At 36.6% G+C, this 20,755-nt stretch overlaps 1 long non-coding RNA gene across 1 annotated transcript in view; it reads left to right on the top strand.

The window, feature by feature from the left end:
• LOC137202981 (uncharacterized) overlaps nt 1-20,755 on the top strand; it is a 162,218-nt gene that overhangs the window by 57,029 nt on the left and 84,434 nt on the right. Inside the window, exon 3 of the long non-coding RNA XR_010932825.1 lies at nt 16,877-16,925. This is a non-coding gene — a long non-coding RNA (uncharacterized lncRNA). The remainder of the gene's footprint in view (nt 1-16,876; nt 16,926-20,755) is intronic.

Here is a 20,755-nt window from a genome sequence, read left to right as displayed (position 1 = left end):
ATTAGAAGTAAAAAAATTGTATACAGTGTCTTCAGAGTAAATCAGCTTCTGCGGTTTAAACATTGAGGCCAGCTTCATTTCTTGTCAGCCTGGACATGTTTCTGGGCCTTTATGAGTTGAGAATAATGGTCTCAAGGGGTTGTAAAGATCAAATAAGCCAACAGCCCTTCATAAACAGTGAAACACCCTATGGTTATGGAGGCTATCATCCTCTTCACCTCTGATTACCTACTTCATATGTGAGGGTGTGAAGTGAACAGAGAAAACTGCTCAAGATTGTGAGATACTCAGTAGGACAACTATGCACAGTTGTGTCCTCTGCTCTTCTTCAACTTTTCTAGAGAAATTCAACACTCCAACACACTCAGGCCTTAGTATTTGTTGATTATATGACTGATTGAATGATGAAAAAATGAGTGAATGGGTGAGGGAAAAAATGAAAAGAAAGATTCATGGCCCACCTGTTGCTATCATCAAATATGATTGGACAGAACCTCAGAAGTGACTTGTTCTTTTGAAGATTTTAAACTGATTAACTTTAGGCTGGGAAGAATGTGATTAATTGAGTTGGGTGGAGTTTATCTGTAAGGATCTCCTGGAGGAAGAGTGTTTTTGCAAAGCTTTGGAAGGAAGGATAAAAGCAACAAGAAAGCCTTCAAAAGGGCATTTTGTTTTTCATTTCCATTCCAACATTAGCATACCAATGGTGCTTATTCACCTTGTACATCAGGGTGGTTTCACTGAAAAGTATTTAGGCTTTTAAAATAAGCAAAATTAATAATTACTAAGAGTCCTGTGGAAAAGGCACAGGAAATTGCACTAAATTCTCACCATAACCCACAAAGTCACGTTTTTTTTACTGGAAAACTGGGGCTTCAGGAGCTTAATAACTGCCCAAGATCACAAGATCTTGGATATTACACAAGATATTGCAAATAAGTTTCAAACCCCAAACTTTCTGATTTAATACCCATGTTCACTTACTATATAATTTTAAGTAACAAAATATTTTTTTGCATTTTATAAAAGTATGAGTAGACAAAGAACCTCTCTATTTTAATCATTTCCCTGTTGAGAAAATGAATAATTTTTAATTATATGCATTCATGTTATAACATTTTCTACTGGGCTCATAAAAGGCTATATATTTCCTGGTAATGGTCCCTAAACTGTGTCTAAATCCCACACTTCCTACATGCAACGTGGTAAAATATGAGAAACGCATATACATACAGACACTCCACATACACAGTAGACACGCACATGCATACTTACATATATATGTGCATATATATATATGAATCTATATATGTGCGTGTATATTTATACCTTTTTACTTTTTTAATTACAGAATTTTAAGAAGAAATCTTAAACATCATGTTTGAATGCTTGCTTACTTGAGTACTGAAATATATGTAGGCTGAAGTACGTGAAAATTAACTACAAAATTGACCAGTTTGTAAGCTAAGGTGAAAACAATCAGGAACATTCTGAATATATTGGTGGAATGTGCAATGCTTCTTTCTGTTTTATTGCCATGTCCTCTATGAATTTTAATAAAACATATATCAGAAGAAACAAGAATTTGATGGAAGCTATAGCTTAGAGAAAATGCATTTATCAAATAGTTACAAGTCACTTTTTCTTATTTTATTCAGGGCATTATCATAGTCTTGCAGTCCTAAAGAACCCTATCTCAGACGTGCTTATATATGCAAATATGCCTTGATGTGTGTGCTTGTGTGTGTGTGTGTGTGTGTGTGTGTGTGTGTGTGTGTCTGAAGAGGTAGAGCACAGACTTTTAAGACCCATCCCCTTTTCTTAACCTCAAAAAATCAAGTTTCAGCCATCCTGATCTTACTCTCTAAGTATTTAAATCTTCTTTTATTTTTTCTAGTCATTTTTGATAATTCTTTGACTTTACTGACGATGTGACAGAATCAGAGGACACGTGTTTTAGATGCATGTGCTTTGTGACTGTTCGGGATGCAAATTAAATGTAAGAGTGCAAACCCCAAATAAAGTATGTGTGGCCAAATTTCAGAGGTCTATGAACCCACAGGGAGAGACCAGATATAGGGATTCTAATTAGGAAAATAATAAATATATATTGCTCCCAGAAGCTCATTCAAAATGTTACATTTCCTTGGAAGGTCTTCACATTGACTTTTCATGTGAAATTCCAAGTAATTTTTGCAAAAGTCTGTTCTGAGTGATACTATTAAATGTCTACCTTCACTTTAATTTTCAGAGTTCAAGGATTGTGGATGTGTCCTATTGATTTGATTCCCAAATTCTGGTAGTTGTCCCAGTAGAAAAAAAAAATGCATAAAAATAACCCAGATCCAAAAGTGCCCATTAGTTAGCTCTGAGCATGCCAAAGTTGTCAAGTGATATTGCAGTTATGGTCTTTAAAGCATTTCAAAAAAAGCTGGATAACATTGTAAAAAAAGCTGGATAACATTGTATAAAAGCTGGATTTTATGGCTTTGTCTATGCCAAAGAGATTGTCCAACAGAAAGCACCCTGGTAAGCCTAATTATTACTCCACATATGGTACGTGGCATTATAAGCTATTTTGAGGTTTTTGGAAAGGGAGAGAGATATGAGTGACAAACACAGCAGGGCGTGCTGAAGAATTTTAACTCCAGCCCCTAACAGCCCCATGTTGGCAGGACATAAAACACAAAAATGCTGTTTTAGTAATTTATTTACTATTTATTTTCAGGGTGAATAATTTTGTTAAAATTTACAGGGTAGAGTGGGGAAGAAAGTGATATAAAAAAGTCAGTATAGTACATGAATTCAGTAAAGATTTTTCTTCAAAATGTTAGGGCTGTTTATATGGGCAGCTTTCATTTCTTACTTTAAAATCAAAGCAGCTTTTGTCACATTTGGTTTTGGGAATAATGTAGAATCTGATCTGGAGTACAATTTAAGGTAAACATTAAAAAACACTTTGAATGTGTACGTGTAGGTGGTTGTACCAAGAAAATAGTTTGGGAGAATGAACTCAGAGAAACATGGAAGCAATCAGCCGCATATCACATTTGCTTCTACGCCTTTAATTGCTTATGTTTGAAAGGTTCCTCAGAGAGAGAAGAGGACATATAAGGAAGAGGGCTGTTTTATACTTATGATTTCAATGTGTCAGTCCAATGAGAACTATTTCTAAGTCAGAGTTTTGGGTATCTCAACATGGCTTAAAACAAAATTCAGACATCCCCTAATTTCCATCTCTGAAGTATTTTAAAGATCATCCTCATCTGTTTAGTTGCAGAATCTTGTGCTCAGCAGTCATAGTAACAGTGGAGGGCACACCCAGAATGCCCAGGACATGTGAAAGGTGTTTGCACATATTAAACAATCATTTTGCTTACATCCTCTACCAAGCTTTGTAGGATTTCGAAAGCCTTGACCATCCAAGTCCAAGAAACTTAGCAGATTGCTGGCATCATTTTTTCCTTGTTTTGGATTAAATAAAGAAAAATTCTCTTCTCTAGCAAAACAAAGGGATCTGCCTCTCTGGTTTTCCACTCTAAATGTTAAAAACAAGACACTATGTGAGTGAAGTTACAGATTATCCAACCTAGGGAAGAGTAACAATTAATATTCCCAATAGATCTCTATCCATGATCAAGGCTAAAAGAAAATCATGACATTAGGATTTGGGGTAGCATTTTGTTCTTTTGTGGTTATTTCAAACATTGTTTTAAAACAAAATCAGTTATACTTTATTACTATAATATAAAAGATGAAGAAAATCAAGGCCATATTTTAATTCAGCTTTTACTTGTATTTTTAAGTCAAATGATTTATAAACTTCTCTGGGATATAACATTATAATAAGATTAAAATGATATTTACCACTTCATTTTTCCCTTTGAGAGTTCAATAGAGTTAATGTTTAAATCTAGCCTCTGCTGCTATTGCTCTTTTCTCCAAAAGGTGGCACTTGTGTAATCTTTTTCTTTCTCAGGGTGCAGAGAACCAGGGGAGCCAGAGGGACCGGAGTGAATTTTCAGAATTGTTTTCCTTTAACAGATTCCAAATAGCCATGTCAGAAATCTGCATTTCTGCAACTGCAGCTACCTTATGCTCTTAAGAACCCTTCAAATAAGAATTAGTCTGATTCTGAGAAAGAAAAACATGCCTTCCGTCTTAGTTTGGTTTAAACTTTGGAGTTCTTTATCCCAAGTTTATTTTATAATGTTCTTCTTCCCTTCTGATCTTTGAGTAAAGTTCTAATTCTTTTTTTTAGATAACCTTGATCCATTTGAAGTTGTCCTTCTTAATTAGAATGCATAAGCAACACATGAGTATGTCTAGACTCTATATAAACAAAGCTTTCTGACAGCATAAATCTAGAAGGATAAATCATTCAGACAGGAGAAATCTTTTGAACTGTGAACAGACAAGAAGAGTGAAAGGCATAGAGGGAAAGGAAAACATGTTGGAGAGATTCTGATGATGAGACAGGAAGGAACAGATGAGACTTAAATCAAACTAGCAGTTTCTTTCCAGCAATTCACGTAAATTTCCTCCCAATCCCTACAGCTGAAAAGAATTTTAAATATCTAATGAAGTCCAACCACTTTATTTTACAGATGAGGAAATTGAGTCCCAGAAAGCTAAAGAGTGTGTTCAATGGAATGCAACTGAATTCTGTTTCTACATCTGGTGGAAGAATGCAATGATCTGTCAAAGAGAGGTGTTAAGTCACAAGTTATAGAAATCAAAATCTCAGATAGTTTTGAAAATTGGAATCTGTTTAACCATGATTCTTCAGGTACAGATTATTTAGAGCCACTATGCTGTCTTAGAAACCCTCTTATGCTCCAAATAGGAATATGGTCATTCATTAACCGTGTAAGTTATTAGATCTGTGTTGTCTAATACAGTAGCCAATAGCCACATGTGACTACTTAATTGAATTTTAAATTAATGAAAATTAAATAAAATTTAAAATTTAGCTTTTAGTTACACTAGCCACATTTCAAGTGCTCAACAGCTACATGTGGCGAGTGGCTGCTATACTGGGCAGGGTACACATAGAATTTCCATCCTTGCTGAAAGTTCTCTTGGGCAGCACTCACTTAGATCATCAACTGTAGAGAGTATGGGAAGAGTACAACACAAAGTCAGGTATACAGTGTCGTGGGGTAATTCAGTGTGTAATGGCTAAAGGCATTTGTTATGTGGGTTTATAAGCAAATTTACAACCAACTCTGGAAAATTAGCAGGTTTATGTCTTTTTAGGCCTTCTGCCCCTCCCTTTTTCATTACACTTTTGCCTTCTCTAATATTCTTCACTTTTGAGAGTTCAGTGTGGGGACTTCCATGGTGGCGCAGTGGTTAACAGCCCACCTGCCAATGCAGGGGACACGGGTTCGAGCCCTGGTCCGGGAAGATCCCACATGCCTCAGAGCCACTAAGCCCGTGCGGCACAACTACTGAGCCCACGTGCCACAACTACTGAAGCCCGTGTGCCTAGAGCCTGTGCTCTGCAATAAGAGAAGCCACCGCAGTGAGAAACCCGTGCACGGCAAGTAAGAGTAGCCCCCACTTGCCGCAACTAGAGAAAGCCTGCGGGCAGCAACGAAGACCCAACACAGCCAAAAATAAATAAATAAATAAATCTTTGTGAGTACCTTATTTATTTCCTCTTCTGTGCATTATTCCATTACATTTCACAATGTTTATTGAACATCTACTGTGTGACAAACATTGCACTAGGTAACCAAAAAGGAAGAATTAGATGCTCTGTGATAATGAATCAGGCAGGAGGAAACACATGTTTCCAGAACCGATTAAGGTTATAGAATGAGCTCTTCTAACCATTTGAATTAGCAAAAGAAGTATTATTAGAATAATTACGTGGATTAAGAGATGGAAGCTTATTATGAGAGGTTTAGTGACTTGTCCAAAATAATACAGGTGGTATAAAAGGTATCCTCAGACTGGAATTCATGTCTTTTTATACCAAGTCCAGTGCTTTTTCTAATCTGTTACCAACTCAGAGTAGAGATTGGTTTATGCCAACTTCCTAATTTTTTCTGACATCTGCCAATGAAACATCAAATAAGTTGTGCCTTCCATACATCAACATTTTCTTTTTTAAGTCCAGTTTTTGAATTTCTTTGAATAAGGACAGAATTATATTTGTGTTTTTTACAAGGGTTCTCTTTAGAACTCTCAGCTAAGTGCTTGTAGAAGGTTCTTGTGTTGAATTGACCTGTGCTTGGCGTTCTATTAATACTTAGAACTCATAGGGGTTGACAGAGCTTAAATGTAAATTTACAAAAATGTTCTTTCTATTAAGAAAAAAAGAATAGATATAATTCTCTTTTTTTTTTTTTTTTGCGGTACGCGGGCCTCTCACTGTTGTGGCCTCTCCCGTTGCGGAGCACAGGCTCCGGACGCGCAGGCTCAGCGGCCATGGCTCACGGGCCCAGCCGCTGCGCGGCATGCGGGATCTTCCCGGACCGGGGCACGAACCAGCAACCCCTGCATCAACAGGCGGACTCTCAACCACTGCGCCACTAGGGAAGCCCGATATAATTCTTATTAGTTGGCAGAATTAGTTAAGAATAACTAATTCTTATTAGTTTTATTAGTTGAATAAAATTACACCATTTGCAGGCGATCAGGGCAGCATCAATAGCATACAACGTTTGAAATTTCGTACTTCCCATGCCTCTCTGCATAAAAGAGTGATTCAGTTAGGCACACCTAATCCAGATGTCATCCAAAATCTAGGTCTTATGTAGATTTTCTCTTTCCAGCAGTCCTTGCTTGGAAACGTGCCACCACCATCCCATCATTGAAGTGGCTTGGTAATGGGCTGTAACAACACATTACTAAGCATCTCTGCAGTACAGTATTTGGAAATGCTCCACCTATATCACATGCCACTCAGTATGAAGATTAGTATAATGACTTTCCCCCACACATTCGTTATCAGTCAAATGTTAATTTTTATTTTTTGATGGGTCTTAGGATATGCTGTGTTACTTGCAGTTATTTTAATCACAAATTGTATGATAGTGAGATGGTACTGCATTTATTTATAAAAGAAACCTAGCTAGAGATTGTCCTTATCTTCATCAAATAGAAACCTCCAATAAACCTACCATGTCTTCTTATCTTATTCATCAAATTTGCTATAGAGGATTTAATTGACTGAAACTTTTTCCCAATCCTTCATAGAGTACTTCCCTGATTCAATCATCTTTTTCACTTTGTCATACTCTCCTACCAAAACAAAGAAAACAAAACAAACAAACGAGCCAAAATCCTCTTCAGAATGACTCTTCTATGTTTTAGTGGCTCATACTCTTTTCTTCCCAACCCATAAATTCAAAGAATCTTCCTCTTCTTATCTACAATTCATTTGTTCCTCTCTTTCGGGGTTTTCCTCTACTATCTTAGAATGTAAAGGTTCTCATAACCAACAGTACTGTTCATGCATTTTCTTTTCTTTTCTTTTCTTTTTTTTTTTGCGGTACGCGGGCCTTTCACTGCTGTGGCCTCTCCCGTTGCGGAGCACAGCCTCCAGATGCGCAGGCTCAGTGGCCATGGCTCACGGGCCCAGCCGTTCCGCGGCACGTGGGATCTTCCCGGACCGGGGCACGAACCCGTGTCCCCTGCATCGGCAGGCGGACTCTCAACCACTGCGCCACCAGGGAAGCCCCATGCATTTTCAATACACTCTTCTTGCATAACAAAAGTGTATTCATGTATTGAATAATATATATGCTGCCCAGTGTAATGAAACACAATAACTTTTTCAGAGCAGGCACTCTCTACCTATGTGGCATTGGGCAAATGACTTTATCATTTTGGATTCCAATGCTCTCATCTAAAAAGATTAATTGAAGAAAACGCTTGAGGACATGGGGAGGTGGAAGGGTAAGCTGAGACGAAGTGAGAGGGTGGCATTGACTTATATACACTACCAAATATAAAATAGGTAGCTAGTGGGAAACAACCTCATAGTACAGGGAGATCAGCCCAGCTCGGTGCTTTGTGACCACCTAGAGGGGTGAGATAGGGAGGGTGGGAGGGAGACGCAAGAGGGAGGGGATATGGTGTTATATGTATATGTATAGCTGATTCACTTTGTTATACAGCAGCAACTAACACAACAATGTAAAACAATTATTCTCCAATAAAGATGTTAAAAAATAATAAAAAGAAATTTTATAGTTCGTATTCTATTTTTCTGTTTTCTTTTAAAAGTCTAGTATAAAAAAACATAGTAGCTAGTAAATGTTTTTTTTTTCCTATAGATTGTGTGACAGTATAACTCAAAAATTCTCTTCTAGAATATGTTATCACTAGTGAAAGTAATTTTGGAAAACAAAAACTTTTGGTCAAAGATAAAATTTATTTTCTGGAGGATTTGTATGACTCTCTGCTAGAAGACTAGAGCTGGATATTTTGCAAAATAAATATACTCTAACACTAGCTACAAAAATAGGGAAAAATCAGTATATGTTTAGCTGAAGAGTGAATTTGTACCATTAAAATATATTCCAGTTTATATTACATAGCATTAAAAAATGCCACAATATTCTTTAATAATCCACACCTAGAAATTGGATGCATACTTAAATGGCATTTGTGCCTGTTTCAGCTGGAATAATTTGTATTTGTTCTGTGGCTTGGGAATCTTGCCATCGAGTAAGGAGCACAGAGCCAACTTTCTACTAGTCAAGCCTCCAATACACGTGCCTCTCTCATAGCCACAATACATTTCAACTAGCCAACTTGGCATTTTAAAAAAAGTATTTACCTTGATCACATTGAGATATGCGGCTCTCCATACGAAAAGAAAAATTTTATGTACAACAGAGAAATTCTGAGTTGTTTCTTGTAAAATATTTCAGAAACCAAAATAGCCAGACCACCACTTTGTAGGCTTTACTTCCAAGTAAAAGTTACTTATGTGGGCTATACTCTATCTTGCTGTGATACCAGCTCAAATCTTGCAACTTGCAGAATATTTGGGCTCCCGTTACTCTATGAATAAAGCACCTGTTGGCTGTTATCATACTGCTCTTTCCCTCATTACTTTTCTCTTTAATATGGCTCTACTCTTGACAGAAAAAATGTTAGATCCTGAAGTGCATGATCTATTTATTATACATCTTTGACATGAGCAAAGGTCTAACCAGAGATCATAAATTTGGACAAACTACTCTTGAACAAAAAGAAAAACACTGAGAAAAAAGAGAGAAGAGGAACATATTAACATAAACTATTTGCTTTTATTAATTTTGACTACATGCCTTTGTACTTAGCTGGTCTGTAATAACTACTTATTGATTTGTCGTGAAAGACCTTTGCTTCTCTCTGATTCTCTTTGGCAAAATGCAACTTATAGTTACCATCCACTATGTGATAGTAGAGTATCCACTCAAACAAAAGAACTATGTAAGAATTTATCTTGTTTGAAAGTGACAAGGTAGTGTATACCAGCTTATTATGTGAAAGTAAATAGTTTCCATTATTTTACAAAGTGTCTTTAACTAGGAAGATGGTGACTTTTTGCATCTGTGGGTTAAGGTCTGTTAATCTCAAATGTGATACCAAGAGAGGCAGCAAACTGCTTTTCTGATATCATTTAAACAGCAAAGATTTTTATGCTGCCCTGTTTTGAACTTAACAGTGTTGAGTCACTATCTTCTGAGGTTCTGTCTCAACAGAACAAATTGGAAATTCAAGGGATACTGGAAACTATAATTTTGCTGTAGCTTGAACTTGCCCAGATTAAAGGAGGGACAAATTTCTAAACAAACTCTCTTCTGGCTGAAGACCAGTACTACTCTATGCCAAATACCTTCTTTTTTGCCTGTAAAATGAAAAAAGGGGGTTCTTTATAAAGAAAAGTTATTTTCATTGAAAAGGATTTTTCATTCGTCTTGTCATGATTATAAAGCAATTTTCACTAATCTCACATTTTAGGTATCTTGACCTCTGAGCCTTTTAAAAATTTTTTTCTTTCCTTTATATTTTTTAAAAAACACTCTAAATTACCTAGAATGAGTCATGATTGAAGAATTTCCCACCATAGCCATAGACAAACATCAACAAGCAGGCAATGGATGGATGGATAAAATGACATTGGCAAATTCTTCTATTTATAAACATTGAAAAATAGGGACCTTGTCTTTTATCTCTCTGAATATTTATATTCTCAACATAAAATGAAGTCGTAGAGACCTGCCCATCTGTTTATTTTTTAAAATCCATGGCGTCAACAGTTTAGAAGTTTCCAGTAAAAACCAGGAATGAAGGCATTCTTGTGGGATTTCGTCAAGTCAAGGAATTCTGTCCAAATCTTTGAAACAAACAAAGTATTTGGCTTATGTTTCAGAAGAGTTTAGATAAGCTTTTCATTTTTATAATTTACATTCTTTCAACTGATGTGTGTGTGTGTGTGTGTGTGTAGTTCTTAAAATTAGAAACAAAGTACTAAGGAGATCCCATACTGTTTGATAGCTGTGAAAACCTGGTTGACATCAAATGCAACTGAAGAAGCTGATGACGTTTTGGCTACCAGGGTGGGAGGAAGGTATTGAGTTGGGGAGGAATCACCCTTATTTGGGCATCATTTACTGGGACTTGGCTAGGAACATAACACTAGAGAATAGCAAAGGGTGCTTGGTTGTTCTCTCTTTGCCTTCTTAGTCTATGCCCCATGCTTTTCTCCCTTCTGGGCCTTAGAAGGAAATTGATGAAGACTGCCTCACCTGGGCTCCCTTGCCAGCTGGCTTCTGCTTAGAATCATCCATCGGTCCCAGTGGCCTGAGATACGAAGGTGAAAAAAGAGAAAGATGCATTTCGTCCCCATTCCCTCCCTTCGTCAGCACCCTGTCCCTGGTAATAACCAGATTCCTCTTTCCCAACAGGAAACCACTCTTTTGCAATTCCAGTTCTCTGTGAATTCTGGTAACACCATTTCTTCCCCTTGTCCCTTTGGTCCTATGGGTGGAAATGACTTTCCACTGTTGCTAGTCTCTGGGTGCCCTGCCAACCCTTGTTTGCTTCCTTTACTGTGCCCACACATAGTCAGGACTCCAATCAATAAAAATAACTCTATTCTTTAAAGGCAGATATGTACACTATGTGGGAAGGAAGGGTGGGATTTGTTCATTGTCTCACTGGCTATGGAAATAGAATTAATTACTGTTACTCAGCCAAGTATTCATTATGGAAATCAAAAAGTAATTCATATTTATTATTGGATATTTTTTGAAAATATATAACATGGAAATAGGAAAGAAAGTAGTAATTAATCTTACTGATTGACAACAATGTATTAACTGCATCTCTATGAAGTAGGCATTGCCATTGCCCCCATTTTAAAATATAAGAACCAAACTATTGAAAGGTGAAATGACTTGTGTAAGGTCACACAGCTATGGGATGGCAGAGGAAGGATTTGAACTGAGTCAGACTAGTTCCTAAGCCTATGCTCTTAACTACTAAGCACTACTACCTCTTAGAAAGGAAATAGGAAGCGAAGGGAAAAGCATCTATTAAGTACCTACTATGTGCCAGGAAGTGTACTAGATATGCGCTATCATATGCGCTATCTCATTTATTGCCCTTTCAGAAGCACTTGACACTGTCATCCATTCTCTGTTTTGAGGAACAGTTTCCTTTCTAGTTTTCTGTGACACCACGTGCTGCTATGATTTTTCTCTCATTTTCCTTTTCTTTGCTTGTTCTTGTCTATTCAACCTTTAAATGTGAGAATGTTTTGAGTTCCTTTCTTGCTTCTATTCTTCCTTGATAAACTCATCTAATTAAGTGGCTTATGCCAATGATCTGCAGATTGTTATGTTTTTTACTTCCCTTCTCCTTAATGTCATACCTGTATGTTCAGCTGTCTCCTGGACATCTCCCTTTGGGTACCTAGTAAGCATCTCAGACTTAACATGGCTAACTGAGAATGCTTGATTCATTTCTTCTTCAACCTGTTTCTCTCTCTCTGTCATCTCCATTTTATAAAATAGCACTGTTATTTATTCCAACTGATCAAGCTAAAAATTGAGGAATTATCCTAGAGTGTTCATGCTTTTGTTTTCCTGATATCTAATTATCAATACATTCTGTCTGCTCCACGGATGGAGATCCAAGTCCCTCCCCACTCACTACCATGATGTTTTGCCTAAGTCATTGTGATAACTTCCTAACTAATCTTGCTATTTCCAGTCTTGCTCTCCTTCAAGGCTTTCTACATATGGCAGTGAAATAATTATTTTAAACATATCATGCCACTTTGCTTAAAAGCCTTTATTCGTTTCCAAACAAAATGCAGTCCAGCTTCTCCTTTGCATAGGATAAAAACCTTTATCTAAGCTGGTCTCTGTTGAATGAATGAATCCTATAGTATCAATAGAAATGTTTGGGCTTTACAATAGCTCTTGCAGGTGGCTATTCGTATGTTCATTTTATATTAAAGTAGATATGGAGGCAAAAAATAACATTATATTCTCCCATCCCTCAGGAGGCCTTGAAATCAGCTCTTAGGTGGATTTGACTAATGTAATATATAATAAGCAGCCAATATTTTCTGAATTACTTACAATGTGTTAGGCATAATACTTTGGTGGGCACTTTTCACATATTATCTTAATAATTTTTTAAAATGAGAGTCTTAAGAAGGTGCTATCATCTGCATTTGATATTTGAGAAACAAGGCTCAGAGAGGTTAAGTAATTTACTCAAAGTTACAGTGCTGGTTAATGGGAAAGGGTTGATCTAATACCAGGTCTGTATTCCAAAGCCCACAGCCTTAAGCATGTGACTTTTCTACCTCCTTGAAAAGATGATGTATACATTTTATTATTCCTACTAATTATATACACACCCACATTTTTTCTCTTTCAAAGAATATAAACTACTTTAAATATGCCAGGACTTAACATTATTATAAACTCTGTGTTCGTAGATGGACGGCAGAGACAGCAGTTTCATTCAAAACCTAGTGACTATTCTGTTTCTCCTTGGCTTGTCCCAAAGCGATTACCAAATGGCACTTAACTATGGAAAGGAAGGAGGACATTTATTGTGAGTGTTTAAAGGGAATTTTTTTTAAGAAATAAACTTTTATTGACATCTTCTTAATTTGACCTTGTTATATGTAATTTCTAATCAGGGAACTTTTAATTTAAAAAATTCATACCAAAGAAAAAGAATCATTTATACATGTGGTTATGATCAATCTTTCTCTTATAGAAGAAATATTTTCATATCAAATGGTTTTGATTCACACTGGGAGGAAAGAACACAAAAATATTATGTTAATGTGTAACACAACAATTGATGTGCAATGTAATCCCCCAATTCTACTAAACTGGATATCGGCATGATATGCCTTTATAGGGATTCCATCTTGTTCATGCTGGGAGAGAAACACATTGTAATTTCCATTTTGAAAATGACTCTTTAAAATTGCCAAATATTTAGTTTACTACACAACTTGCTGCTTTGACAATGGTGAGTTTATTAATGTCAATATATTGTTCCAAGTTAATCTTTTGCAGAACTATTTCCTTTTCATGACTAAAGAAATCACAAAGGGAATATGTCATCTTGTTTATTCCAAACAAATTATGAATCAAGATTTATTTTCTTTCTTACCTTGGAAGACAAATGTCAGTAGAAAGCACCACCAGTAAGAAGTAAGGAAATTTGGTCCTCGAAGCAATTCAAATTGAAAACTAAGTTCAACGTTACCTAGGTTTTTATTCCAACATGCCACATTGATCCTTTCACTTACAGTCGCTCAGATAACTTTCAACAATAAGTATTTTTGTTGGTTTGCCTTTAAAAATAAAGATCCAGATGCTATGGTGAATATGCAGGCAATGACCATAATTTTATGAGAATAATTTTCTTGTATGACTTAGAAAATGGTCCTGATGAAAATTACCAGGAAGTGTTTCAAAAATGTATTGAGCATTATAAGTATCATCATATGGTATCTCTTATGATGGTTATTATGAAAGACAGCAGCTATTTCTATGTGTGTCTTATGCTAAAATTATTATGTTTTAAAATTATTTTCAATGCTTGATCATTTTTCCTTTTGTCCTTAACATGATAGCCATTAATTGTACGTCTGGCCTACTTTTCTGCACATCTCAAAGTTTCTTCAATGACACATCATAATCAGTAATTATTCATGTGGTTATTTGTTTCTGGATAATTTCCCCTCCCTTCCTGTGATAAATTCTAAAATACATTTGAGAACATTGACTAATGGCAGATTGGGTGTGGACCAAGTCCGATTAGATGTTTAAAAATTATAGTGCTGTGCCTATCACAGAGGATTGATCTTTCCAGGGAGTACATGCAGCTAAAAATACCCTCAAAATGAAGTTATCCACTTTCTGGTCCTATAATCCCTATGTAGACATCACTTACTTAGTCTTACCAACATATCTGGAAGCAATGAGATAGAAACTACTATTAAGCATTACTTTCATAACTCAAATTTATTTATCAAATGCCCAATCAGTTATCTCCCAGGACCTGAGGGAAAAAGGGAAAAGAGAAAAGCTTTGGTATTTTGTTGGCAGTGATAAAAAAATAAAGATCTTCAGAAAATGGTGAAGCCTTTTTTTTTGGCACACCACGCTGCTTGTGGTTCCCTGACCAGGGATTGAACCTTGGCCCAAGGCAGTGAAAGCCCATGTCTCAACTACTGGACCACTAGGGAATTCCCGTCAAAGACTCTTTTTGACCAGGCTTTAGTCAGCCTCCTCTAACCCCTTTTTTCACTAGGCCTCATCCTTGGGCTTTGTCCTTAGACCTGCATAAACCAGTTTTAGCAAGAATCCTACAAGTCAGTTTAGTGAGAATCCCCAACACTCACCCTCAGTATCTGATTGTTCTCGATATCTGATCAAAACCCTCATTCCTCCACCCATCCAGGTGGTAGCTGATTATCCTGGCCTGCCTTCAGCAAGAATCCTGTTAGATCTATTCAGCAAGAATTCCCCCTACCCTTGACGTCTCCTCTTAGTAATTTTCTATCCATCCCTCCCCACAACCTGCTTCTTGCCTGTAAATTTCCACTGGTCCTTGCTGTATTTGGAATTGAGCCCAGTTCTGTACCAAGGCCTCTTTCCCTCTATTGCAGTAGCTCCTGAACAAAGTCTGGGAAGCAGGTGGGACAATATGTTGCTCATAAACGAGTAAGGGTGAGAAGGTGGGAGAAGAACCAGAGAGAGGAAGCCCTATTGGGGCTCACCAACGGTCAAATACACTCCAATGTGTCTGTGTCATAGATGAGCCAAAACTTCCCAACTTCCTCCAGATGAATAGAGTTCTTATGTTTACATCTGCAGAGTCTTTTCCTTTGCTCTGCTCTCTGTATCATGCTTTCCAACCAGTTGGTCACTGGTCTTTACTTTTTGCCCTGCTACTTTATTTCACCATGTTCTTAAATCATGTTGCTCTTTCCAGCTTTTAAAAGTAATTTCTCTTCTTGTGATGCAATCCATTTCCATCAGTCTTTAATTTGGTTAGTTAGAATTTGTCAAAACTTGAACTGATGTCATCTTTTCCCTTCTTAATAGTGACTCATAAAAATAATCCATTTTGTGATTTTAATTTGTAAAAACACACTTTGAGTGCAATTTTTTTCTTTCTCTTGTGACTTTTCTCTTTTCCTTCTGCACTTCTCCCTTGATTTAGGATCTGTTCCTTCTCAACTTCTACACTGACTTCTTTGGTCACCTTAGCTCGAAGCACAGCAGGCATCATCCTGTTTTCTATAGCCTCTTTCCCTAATTGCTTCTCTAGATAACTTCTCTCATTTCTTCTTTCCTTCCCAATGGGTTCAGATGGACTTCCCTCTTCTGTTCACGCTTCACGGCAAGGGTTGCATTCCCCAAGGAGATGACTTGCAACATCCATCATGACTCTGGTTGCCCTTCTGTCTTGCCACCACCTGAAAAGCATCTTAATTTTTCTTTTCTCCTGAAAAGCCTCTTCATCCTCTATCCCTTTCTCTTAATGGCTTTTAGGTCTTCCCTGCATTGGGCAGATGTTACCCCTCAGTTTTTTAAATTCCCCTTTCATTCTGAAACCTTGAAGCTGACCCAGCTGCATCCGTCTCCATTTATTTTGATTTATTATTAAGAAGTTTGCTCAAATTTGTTCTTCTCTGCAAAAACTTTTTACATCCCACTGTCTGCCTTGTTGTTTTGTTTGAGTTTGTTTTGTTTTTAAACAAGTTGCCTCTGTAGTCTAGATACCCAAATTTTTTCAACCATAGATTTCTGGAAGCTTTTTCCAGTCTGTTCTTGGGTATCCTTTACCCTTTTGGGGAGGTCTCCCCTGTCATATTACTACTTCAAATTCATATCCCTTTATCCAAATTCCAAATCAGTCTCGTATTTTAATGTCTAGTACATCAGAATGACTCCTGCTTATATAACACAGTGCCACTTATCTTCATCATCTCTCTAAGCACTTGGGAAACCAAATAGCCTTCTACCTTGCTGCTCAAATGTGGTACCTGCTCCAAGTGCTATAAACATCACCTGGGAGCTTGTTAGAAATGCAAATGCTCAAGCTTAACCACAGGCCTTCTGAATTATAATCTGCATTTTAACAAGATTCTCTAGGTTATCCGTACTCACACTGAAGTTTAAGAAACGTCAGTATGCTACAATATTCACAAACTTGAGAGTGCATAGGAATTAACTGAGTGAGCTCAAGTATCTTGTGATTTGTACCCATATCATATTGCCTCAAAGCCGCCTAGTTTCTCTTTGGGTTTACATATAGCTATTGCAGTTACTATTACTCCTTCTCCTTATTGAAATTTACCAAACACTCTCCTTCCCAGCATGCATCATGGTCACCTAGATGAACTTCTTTCCATGCCCATGGGCAAGGTAAGACAATTATTTTATTCCCCATTTTACTAATAGAAAACTGAAAAGAGAAATTACCTGATTTTCTCAAGGTTACCCAACTAATCACAAGTAGAATTAAAACACATACTCAAAATCCTTAACCCTTGGTCTAAAATTTGTACCATTACCATGCTGTTGTTTGTTGAAGAAATATACAGTGCTATAAATGTTATTTTTTCCCATTTATCTCAATGTTTTTTAAAATTAATAAGCAAGTTTTAGATTCTTGTTAAAGACACATTTGGAAATATAATCATGTCTGTAACATTCTATTTAAGTATACCTTGAGAGAAAGTAATCAAAAGTAATTGAAGCTTTAGAAATTATATGCAAGAAAAGGTGCAGATTTGCTTAGAAATGTACAGAGGTTGGTGATGAAATTTCACAAGGAAAAATTTATTAATCTCAGATATCTTTTGGAGATTACTAGAACTATTCTATGGTATGTGCCATCCTCCTTAAACTTTTACTGTCCCTTCATCCAGTTTGTCTTAACATACTTCCCCATCCCCCAAAACCCACCCGTTAGCTTGTTTCCTTTCTCTTTAAAATAATGCAAATGTTATCATTTTGACTCTTCCTCATATATTGTAAATCTCTCTAATATTGATATTGGAGAAGCATGGTTTGAGGGAAGAAATGGAGTCACATTGAGGGACATTAAAAGCTTTATGAACATTCACAAAAATTGAAGAACTACTATTTTCACAGTGAAAGTAGAGTGATAGTCTAATTTGAGAGTCTCAACAACTAGTCCATAAATAATTAGATAAGTTTTATAATGTAGCAGTATGCAAAATAAATCTATTAGCTAGTAATTTTGGCATGCAATTAGAAGAGGAACATCTGCAGCTGAAATCAAAATATGCTACTGCTATATAACTTAAAATTCTATTAAAATACCTCACTAGAATTTTTTTCATTTCTCTATTACTCTTGGAAACCTTAATTATTGACACCATATGATTTACAATGTGGAAATAAATATTATGGATGAAATCCAAATCAAAGAGGCAGCATTTAAAATGAATGTAAAATTTGGGAACATATGAAGGACTGAACTTGAACTTTGTATCTGCAACTTATTGTATAACCTTGGATAAGTGACAGAGTGAACTACTGATTTGCTTGGGGCTTTCCTGGTTTTAAAATTGAAAGTCCAGTATCCAAGGAACCCTCTTTATGTTGGGCAAACTAGGATGGTTGTTCATGCTAGTAAGTGACTTAGGCTTTCTAAGTATCAGATCCTTTACCTGAAATCTATACATATGAGATAAGATTTAAATCTTTTTTTTCTCTCTTTTTATATATATATATATATATTCTACCACAGTGTCTATGAAAATTAATTCTTAAGCAGGTTATATACAATGATTGTAATAGATAAATCATAGTTATAATGGAGGAGAAAAACATCACCAATCGATCAGCAGAATTTGCACTTTAAGCACAAATTCATTAACACAAGAGTTTTCTCTAAGAACTCTTAGAGTAAAATCAAATTTTGAGTGGAAAACAAGATGCAAACTTGATTTAGTAATAGTGCAAGGAGACAAGGGTTTGAGACATTTTGCAGCCTGGAAACCAAATTTTCAGTTTTTAAGAGTAGAATGTTTTGGTAATATTATTTAGCCCACAGTTGAAATGAGGAAAATTGATGTCATTTTCCACTGAATCTTAACAGAAGTTTATGGGAGGATGTTCTTTAAACAAAATAACAGAGATGTCTCCCTGATTCATTTCCTGATCCTACTTGTTTTAACAAGAGTCTTTGTGGAATATTGAGACTCCTGATTTCTGTGAAAGAACTCCATTTATTCTGTCATTCCTGCAATCCTCAAATAGACACACACTGGACTCCTTCCCCACGTCAGGAACTGAACCCAATATTGTGGGTATAAGGTTATCATCCCTGCCCTTGAGAAACTCGATTTAAGGAGTGAGTCAGGTAAGATATGGAGCCATATGGTTGAAGTACAATTTGATACATGCTAAAATAGAATTCTGAACCGTACTGTGGAGACAAAAATGAAGAACAGCTATTTGCCCAAAGGAGTTTGGAAGGCTTCAGAGCTTATGACACTTGAGTAGAGTTTGTAAGGATCAGTTAGACTCCACCAAGCAGAACAGGGTCAGAAAAGTAGTCCCATAAAGGAAACAGTATATCCAAATGCAAGAAGGCATGACAAAGCCTGTCATCTTTGCGGGAGAGCAATGCTGGCAGAATATTGGTGTCAAGATCAGAAAGATGAGCAGAAATGAATTCGGAGAGACTTCCTTAACATGTTAAGGCCTTTTAGTCTTTTTCTTTTAGGTATTAGGGAAACATCAGATTTCTTTAGGGAAGGAATTGAGAAGCTTGGGTTCTTGTTTTTGAAAAAATAACCTTGACGGACATATGTTGGAAAGATTAATATGATGAGGGAGACTAGAGGTAAGAAGCTCAGAGTGAAGGCTACTATACTGATCAGGAGACACATGAAAAAATCAAAGCAAGCTAGTGGTCATTGAGAAGGAGGAGGAGAGCAAGGTTTAGATTGGATATCTTCTGTCAGACTCTTGGACCATTGAATGTTGAGGTGGGAGTGGTATGAGGCAGATTTGTTTAGACAACTGGTTGGTTTGAGCTTTTTTGATGGGATTTTACTAGCTTAAGCTTTCTCTGTAGCATCTGAGAGTCATAAAAAGAGTCTGTGCTTGACCATGAGGATGTTTGGGGCCGTTGTGACTTTTAAAGCCTGGAATTTAAAGTAAGAATAATGCTTTCAGAGAGGGAAAACGGAGTGATCTTAGAGTCTGTGTTCTACATGAATTCCCAGAGGAAAGAAACTTCTCCAGTGAGAATAGGATTTGGGTTGTCAAGGTGAGCCCAGGGTACAGAAATCTCATGGTGACAGTGTACACTGACACAGAATGTGCATTTGGAACTTCAAACAGGCTGCTTTTAACTTAGAGGTAGGGCCACTCTTTCACTGAGTGTCTAATGCTTTCCAGGACCCCAAGCAATATTCAACATTTATCTTGGGTTAAATCTAGAGTCTTTGAAATTCAATAAGAGGATTGTCTCTTAGAGAATCAAGCCAGTAAATAGTACTATGGAAACTGGAATGCATGAAGAGAAAAGTGTGCCTTTGGGTGCTGGCAAAGCATCAAGAGCCTAGATGAAATCTTTAAGTAAACAAAAGTAGAGCAATGAACTACAGCAAATTAATAGATAAAAGTGTTGTAAGTGGAAGGGATTTACCAGAATCCCCTTTTAAACTAGGCCACAGAGCCATCTTAACAAGCTATAAATACTTGTAGAATGTAAATAACTCTTATAATAAAAGAAAAGCTGGCATAGCCAGACCAATTTCAAGGGAAGTAAATGAAAATGGGCAAGAAACAACTGGTATTGGGAGCTCTCAATGGGTGAAGCTGAAAGTATGAGGTTACATGGAAAAGAAAGAAAAGCGCCATGTTTGATCAGTGAAGAAAATATTTTTCTTTATAAATATTCTGATTTTAAAAAGTACAAATACATGCTCATTAGAACAAATGAAACAATAAAAGAGGAATAAAAACAAGATAAAAACATCTCCAGCTGACCCCCAGCTCCTCCACTTCCACACTTCTGGGAGTAATAGATTAACGATGACTTTTACAAACAAGCAAGTCTTCAAATGAGAAGTTAGAGTTTTGTTCAGATTAAAATGTTTAAGACAAAATGTTAATTATCTTCTAAATACAGGGTATGCTGTAATCTATATTCAGCAATAGTTGTCAGTACATAAATGAATCAGTCCATTTGTTCCTTTAGGAATCAACCC

This window comes from Pseudorca crassidens, chromosome 11, assembly GCF_039906515.1.
Source record: "Pseudorca crassidens isolate mPseCra1 chromosome 11, mPseCra1.hap1, whole genome shotgun sequence".
NCBI lineage: Eukaryota > Metazoa > Chordata > Mammalia > Artiodactyla > Delphinidae > Pseudorca > Pseudorca crassidens.
Note: the sequence above shows the minus strand (reverse complement) of the source record. Positions and strands in the feature narration are given on the sequence as shown.